This window comes from Lepisosteus oculatus, chromosome 14, assembly GCF_040954835.1.
Source record: "Lepisosteus oculatus isolate fLepOcu1 chromosome 14, fLepOcu1.hap2, whole genome shotgun sequence".
In the NCBI taxonomy this organism is placed as follows: Eukaryota; Metazoa; Chordata; class Actinopteri; order Semionotiformes; family Lepisosteidae; genus Lepisosteus; species Lepisosteus oculatus.
The window spans coordinates 56103018-56110542 of NC_090709.1; the positions used below are offsets into that span (position 1 = coordinate 56103018).

The following is a 7525-nucleotide window of genomic DNA, read 5'->3' on the forward strand; positions in this document are numbered from 1 at the left end:
GTTGTGCTGTTCTTAAGTCTATTGTGAATGTCATTCTAATTAGTCTTTTATCTTTCACTCTTCTAGCTGTAATGTCCATTACTTGTATTTACAGTAGTGTATTTAGTGTTTCATTTCACAAACCGAAAATGTTCAAGTAGATCTTGTCGCTCTACTCCACGTAATCATCCAAATTAAATCACAGTAGAGTACAGAACACGCAGTGAGGAGCTCACACAGTGAGTACTCTTGAATTTGACAAGAGGAAAGGCACACTGCACATCTGCAGAACATCACGTCCGAGTTTACAGTGACAGCAGAGGTTGGAAGCGACGTATTTTTTTATTACTCGCTCGCTGAACGATCTCTCAAGAAACCTCGGTGAAGATTTAACGGGTGTCTAATAATCACGTTCAAAAAGGTGACGATAAGTTTTTTTAACTAGGTAGCCTTAATGGCAACACGGTGTGAGTAGATCTTAAAGCAGCTGCAGACAGAGTACCCGTAATGGCAACACAGTGCTTTGAGTTCGGCTTTTCTTATTTCTTCGGTAGAACCAGTGGTATCGGAATATACTGATCCGGATAGGAAGCGCTTTCGGTTTCTGATCATTTTTATTGAGCGCTGCTATGGTCTTAGGCGTTGCGTTCAGGTCGCAGTTAACCCTGGAGACGTTTGTTAAAATCTCACTTCTAATAAAGAGGTCTTTCTCGTTAGAGTAGAAACGATAGAAGCCTTAAGCGGGAAAAAAATCACAACATCTCGCATTTCACGTGTTTAATGTTAACTGTCTCAGTGGTTGCCTCGGTGATTGATGGCTCTTCTCCCTCGCAAGGTGACGGCAAACTTCTTCAGAGAGGGAGTCTCCCACGCACGGTTTTTCTTTATCAAGAGCTGAGACAACAGAAACAGACTTCCAACTGACATGAATTACTTCTTGAGCGTTTATGACTGTCTTTTAAAGCTGAGAGCAGGTGAAAAAGTCTTTGGAAATGAGGCAATGACTGCTGACAGTAAACAGAGCTGACGCTCAGCTGCAGACAAGCGCTCCTCTTTAGTATAGTGCTGAGTACCCCCGCTTGTTGCGCGGGAGACTGGGGGTACGTTTCTGTGACAGGGCGCTGGTTTAATTTTTTAACAACCTGACTTCACTTAAAAAAGTATGTACTGTGTACTACGTTTCGGACTAGATAGTGCGGTAGAATATGGAGATCATCTCCAGCTTTGAGCTCAACTGCAACAAGAAGTCATGCTTAATGTAGTATAGTGAGTAGACATCGCGAGACAACAGAACGAGAGAGTAGAAGGCAGGAATATATGGTGTAAGGGTGTGATCTGTGTAGTTAACAAAATAGTTAAAATAATATAAAAACGTCTCTTTATTAAGATACACAACATTGAAGGCGACGAGAGATGAGTGCTTGACGGACTCAAAGCGAGTGCAGTGCAGATTTTAGTTCTCTTACTGGTAGAAACGAACTTCTGAATTTTCGGACTTTTCGTTTAGCTTGCGCCATGGAAGATATGGTAGCCGCGCCGAGAAGCTTTGCTTATGCCCAGCTTTTTCCACCGCTTCTAATGAACCTCGGAGCCCCGGATTTGTATACGGAATACAAGATATGGATGGAGTCGTACAGATTTTTTTTAAATAGCCAGTGGATCTACAGAAGCTCAGGATGCCGTGAGACGTGCTACATTACTGCACTGTATCGGGGCTCCCGTGCAGCGGATTTTCGCCAACCTCCCTGGAGAAAAAAGACTGTAGCTGCTTTAGACGCTTCCTTTACACCGCGGAGAAACGGCATACATTTAGGCAGAGAACTTAGTCTCAGGACGAATCTGTTGATGCTTTTGTGACTGCACTAAGAGAACTGGCTAAATCTTGTGACTTTGGAGTATTGGAAACTGACATGTTAAGAGATCAACTTGTGGAAAAATGTGCACATAAGAGACTATAAATTGCTGCAGGAGGAAGGGCTGACTTTAGAAAGAGCTCTTACAGTCGCTAGAATTCATGAAGCAGCTCAAGCAGAATCAAGAATGCTTTCTGACCACAGTGACAAAGTGAAACTGAACGGGGCGCTCGCTCAAACTTTACAAACAAAAGCCGAGCAGCAGGACGCAGTCATGCTAGAGAAATAGAAGAACAGGGGACGGCTGACATTACATGTTACAGGTGCGGACTAACAATGCACAAAGCAGATGAATGCGGAGCGTGAACAGCAAAATGTCTACACTGCAAGAAAACAGGACATTGTGCACATGTCTGCAGAACATCACGTCCGAGTTTAAGGACAAGTATCCCTTTTATTGTTGTTGCTGCCTCCGGTTTACATTTGGCGATGTAAACCAGATTCAGAAAAAAATAATTTGAACAACCTTATTCCCCTGCTTACGCGAAGGGAGCCGTGGCCAAGTGGTAAGGCGTCGGTCTCGTAAACCGAAGAACGTGGGTTCAAGCCCCACCCGTGCCAGTTTCATTTGTCACCGCTTTCCTTCAGTTTCAAAGTCTTAAAAAAACTCGCAATGTAGGGATCTCAATAGTAAGAGAACATAACTGTCGCCAGTGATTAGTATTCTTGCATATCCTGCCTTGTTTTTTAGTCGACAAAGCTTGTTTCTCTTCACACCCATCTTCCGAATGATCGCCTTAGCATTGGGAAGGAACGTGCGCTTGGTACAGCCCCCGACTCCATGGTCTGATCACAAACAGATCGGGTGAGCTGTCAGTCCAGGTTGGAAGTAACGTTCGAAAGCACTAAAAATCTGACTTAGGAACGAGAAGACCGTGTTTTTTTAAACGAGTAAACGATAAAATAATATACTGCCTGCAAGACTATGTCAAGTTCAAGTTTAAAGTTCAAGTTTATTGTCATTATACTCATACACAGGTATATGGTATAACGAAATGCTATTTAGCTAGCTCTCGGACATAAGTAGTACAAAGAAAAAAACACAACAACAATACAATTGTATAACAAAAGAAAGACAGAGACAACAGCCGATGTCCAAAAAACAACAGGCAGCGTGCAAAACAACAAAAAGGTAACAGGTTATGTGCAAAAACATGCATCAAAAGAATGAAATAAAGGGATAGAAATGATGGGGAGTGAGCTTTTGACATGTATGGTAGAGGTAGATGTGTGTTTGGGTTTTTGGTAAGAAAGAAGGCACTGTGAGGTTCAGATCATAGGTGAGAGGTGAGGAGAGAGTGAGAGAGGCTGGGAGTTTGATAGTTTGATAGTGCGGGGGTAAAAACTGTTTCTGAGTCTAGTAGTCCGGACCCGAATGCTCCGGTACCGTTTTCCATGTCATACTAAACGCCACAAATTGTGTTAGTCCAGTCGTATCAATCGTCCTAAAATTACGGAAAATCGGATGCGACTGGTGCAGTCAGCACCTATTTCTTCAGGATAGTCGAGCGGTTTAAAACAGCAAATTCACAGCTTCGTGTTTCACTCTCCAAATAGAGGCACGGGTTCAAATCCCACTGCCGACAATCAGGCGTTTTACCCGGTCTTTTTTACCTGCCTTTACACTGTTTCAGTCTTGTTGTGCTCGCTGACAATCACAGTACGAGGAAAACGGAGAAACTGCTTAGCAAAAACATAACGGACAGAAAAAAGCTTCGTAAACACGTGAATGTGATTAGCAGCAGTAAGGTATGTATTCAAATGTTTAAGGCTGATTTATAACAGCAGCAGAAGAAAGGTGCAGCCTTTGTGAGAATTCGCGGGTTTTTATGCTGCTTGGACTTCTTTCAAGCCTATGAAGTGACCCCCGTTTTATTTTCATTTTCAAACTTCAGAACCGAATAACAAAGAGGTTTCATGAGTGACAGCATTCCGTTCCAAATACCGTTTCCACGATGTATTCAGCGACGGGAATGAAATATTTTAGTGCTGGCTCAAATGCGAGGAATTTCAGAAAAACCTGGAAAAGCAACGCTTGCAGTAAATGACAAATGTAATGCGTGTAGTCAGCATGAACAGAACAACGCAATGCTCTGTAAAAACGATCTGAAGCCGCAATTACTCTTTTATCTCGGGCAGTTCATTCCGATACGTTTCCGCAGAATAAATAAATGTTGTTGCCATTATTGTTACTCCTGCTGCTGTAGTTTTAAGCTTTAATCAGTGGGTATGTAATGTTGTAAAAGGGCTGGACTACTTTGTTCAGTCCAAATTCCACTATGTGAATTTATGCTTTTTTAATATAAGCATTAACAATACAATGCGTGCTCAAAAACCGTTACTTATTAGCTTACAAAACGGCAGTGTTTTGACAAAGTGTGGTATTCGAACAGTAAATGCTGAAGTGTTTAATACTTGCTTGTGAGCAGATCTCCCTCGATTTAGACAAACTCTTGTTCGGCTGACGATTTCAGATCAAAATCTGAATCAAGTGGAAAGAAAGCTGAATTACGCTGGGTACTGGGTATCACTGTTACGCCATCAGGTCATGCTAGGAGGATTGGGGGGATGAAATTGACACAGAGGGACCCAATGTAGGGGCTGAACCCACAGTTATGAGATTAAGAGATTCTTGCTCTATGGACTGCGCCTATATAACTCTTGTGCTCCAGCAGTAATGTTTCTGGGTGTGGATGAACATGACATTATAGACTGACAGCAGGAACACGTGGCCCACAGGCAGTGACAGTATCGCTATATTTGGCTGCAGTATATTGTGTTGAGAGCAGCAATAACTTTCCTGCAGAGATGGGAGTGCCTTTAATACAGCTCTTTCAATCGGACAGAGTAACAGGAACTGACCTAAAGTTTCGGCTGTGGATCTATCTCCACATGGGGGAAAGAGACAGTAAAATTGCGATGAAGAAACAGAAAGATTTGTGCTCGCTGCAAAGTAGGAAAGAGGTGGTCAGACACATGAAACAGCTTGGTGATACGTTGCAGCGACAGTTTTATGTTATTTAGTACATGGATTTCTCTTCATGTTCCTTAAGATGTGTAATTTGTATGTTGGTTGTATGAGAACAGTTTCTCCTAAAGTCCTGTCAATTGACAGTGGAGAGCTAGCTGGTGCACATCTTCAAGAAGACTCTCTTTAAGGCAATTACAAGTTTCTCGAACAAATCTGTGTCATATTTTTAAAATAGTTTAGCTAATGAGCAACGAGAGTACAAATAAATTCTCCCACCCTCCATTTGAAGATAAAACTCCATGTGCGAGTCAAAGTTTCCTTGAAGCTACTGATGTTCGTCATTATTGGACATTCCCGATGATATTGACTAAGCAGCTCAATTTTTACGTGTTGTAGTTCAACATGTGCAAAACATTCGTATCCCCTGCAAATATCGGCAAGGTCAGTGATATTCTCAACAATTTGTGCCATTGCAATTCGTGCGATTGGTGCCATACTTTTTCGAAATGTATACTGACATGCCAGGGTCAGAGGGTCATATTTAAAAAACTGGTGCCTTAAAATTTCTTGTACTTCAGGATTTTGATAGTCTGTTACATTGTCTTTCACACGTCGGTGTTAGAACTGTGAGACATTTTCATAATCGGGGGGAAGGCCGTAGCAATAAGCAGAAAGTGCAGTCACCTTTTCCCAGTGTAAGTCCGTGTTGTGGTGAGTTTTTAAAATTGGTTTGCCATTTTCTGAAATATATTCCATACAAAAATATAATTTGGACAGTCGCTATTTATTTGGATATTCCTTTTCAGTGAAGATGTCTGCAGTATTCCAGCCGGATTAGTACTGATCGAAGAGAGCCATCTACAGGCGAAAGGCGACATAACATCACAGCAGCACCATTTAAGGTGGAACGAAAAACACGCATAAGAAGCTGGCGAATAAGAAGCCAACTTAAGCCTCGTAGCAGACCCTTGGAGGCACGCTCAAAATAATCATCTTTCCAAGTACTAAAGAGTCATATTTAGATCGCTTTACTGCAATTTTATGTGATTGATGGGAGATGTGAAGCCATCGAGCCTGTACTGCACTTTCACATTGAAACTGAAGCCATTTCTCATGCTTTCTCTCAGTTTCGGAGCTGCAATTGAGTGTAAAGGAGGCGACTTGAAATTGAAACGTGTAATCACCTTACAGAAGGTCTTCACGACGGGGTGCGTCAGCTAGTTCTCCATTATTGTCAGTTTACTGGACTTCTGAAGAAACCTATCTACAGCGAAGATACAAACTGCACAGTTTAAGGCACATGAAGAGAAATCTGTTTGCTGATTGACTCAAAAAATGTCGATACAAATAATCTACCAGGCTGATTTACTTGTCTGACCACCTCCCTCAGTTCCCCTTTGCTGTTAGCACAATTCTTTCAGTTTCTTTTCTTGTATTTTCCTTGCTATCTTAGTGTTCCCCATGTATAGATGGATCCACAACCGAAACCGTTTTCACCCTGTGTTTCTGCAGCGTCAGTCTGTATGAGGAGCACGACTTGCACAGCTCCAGTGGCGCAATCGGTCAGTGCGCGGTACTTATACAGCAGTGCACAGCGGAGGCATGCTGAGGTTTTGAGTTCAAGCCTCACCTGGAGCAGTGTCTTTAGCTACTGAGAGCAACTGTCGAGTTTAGATACTGTTAGGTATTTGATGGAGATAAATTAACATCAAACGAACAAGTAAAGATTTATTTCGAGTCACAATCAAAGAAGGCTCCACAGCTGAAACGTTGTGTTTACTTCTATTTTCAGCATGGAATAAACCTATACTTTTCCATTTGCAGCCCACGCATGCTGTGATGCAGCTCCCTACTTAAATTTCTATCAGCTGTGTACCTCCAGTTGACCTGTACACAAATATATGAGAGAGGTCTACTGAGACAAGAGGAGCACTGAAGACTTGATAAAGCTCTCGCATTAGATTCTGTGTTTATGTTGTTCCCCAGATTTGTTTTTAATGTTCTTTTTCTTTTGAAGTTGTTGCGTTTGGTTTTTTTTCTGATTGGTAGCTACAACGGGTCAGTTGCAACAAACTGGCTGCTGAAATTAGTCAGCAGCTCTGTAGCAAACCTGTTCTCAATTGCAACAAACCTAAAATAACAGCTGCTCCCCATTAGATGTTACTAAAGTAGGAGACTAAGCAGACGAAGTGGAACAATAGATTACATTGGAACTGTCCTGAATGTAGTGGAAATAATATCGTCATTAAGTAATGAACAATTGCTTTCCAGACACTACAATTATTCACAAGGAATTTTATCAATACATATTTTATTAATAAAAGTGTAATATCTTAATAATGAAGTTTAATGTTATCTATATCAGTAGCTGTATTACAGGTAATGCATGCACAGACTTTATTATACTATAATGAATTTTCAGGTATCCCGGGGAGAGAACTGAAGTGAAGGAAATACATATTTAAAAGGGGTGTAAGTCTTAAATGTGTTCTGTCACATAGGGGTGTTAATTGAATAGATTTGTTGTAATATTATTTGACTCTACACTTGTGTTTCTCAGGAGACAGCATTAATATTGGGGACTTGCGGATACAGATAATAAGTTGTACTATACAGGCAAATGTATGGTTACCTTAATGAAAAAAACTCTTATCATTACCCT

The 7525-nt window shown here is 41.4% G+C and overlaps 1 non-coding gene across 1 annotated transcript; it reads left to right on the plus strand.

Annotated features, from left to right (window-relative positions):
* The first annotated feature begins 2381 nt into the window (after nt 1-2381).
* Nucleotides 2382-2453, plus strand: trnat-cgu (transfer RNA threonine (anticodon CGU)). Its single transcript has one exon. It is a non-coding gene; the product is annotated as a tRNA-Thr (tRNA).
* Nucleotides 2454-7525: the final 5072 nt, after the last annotated feature.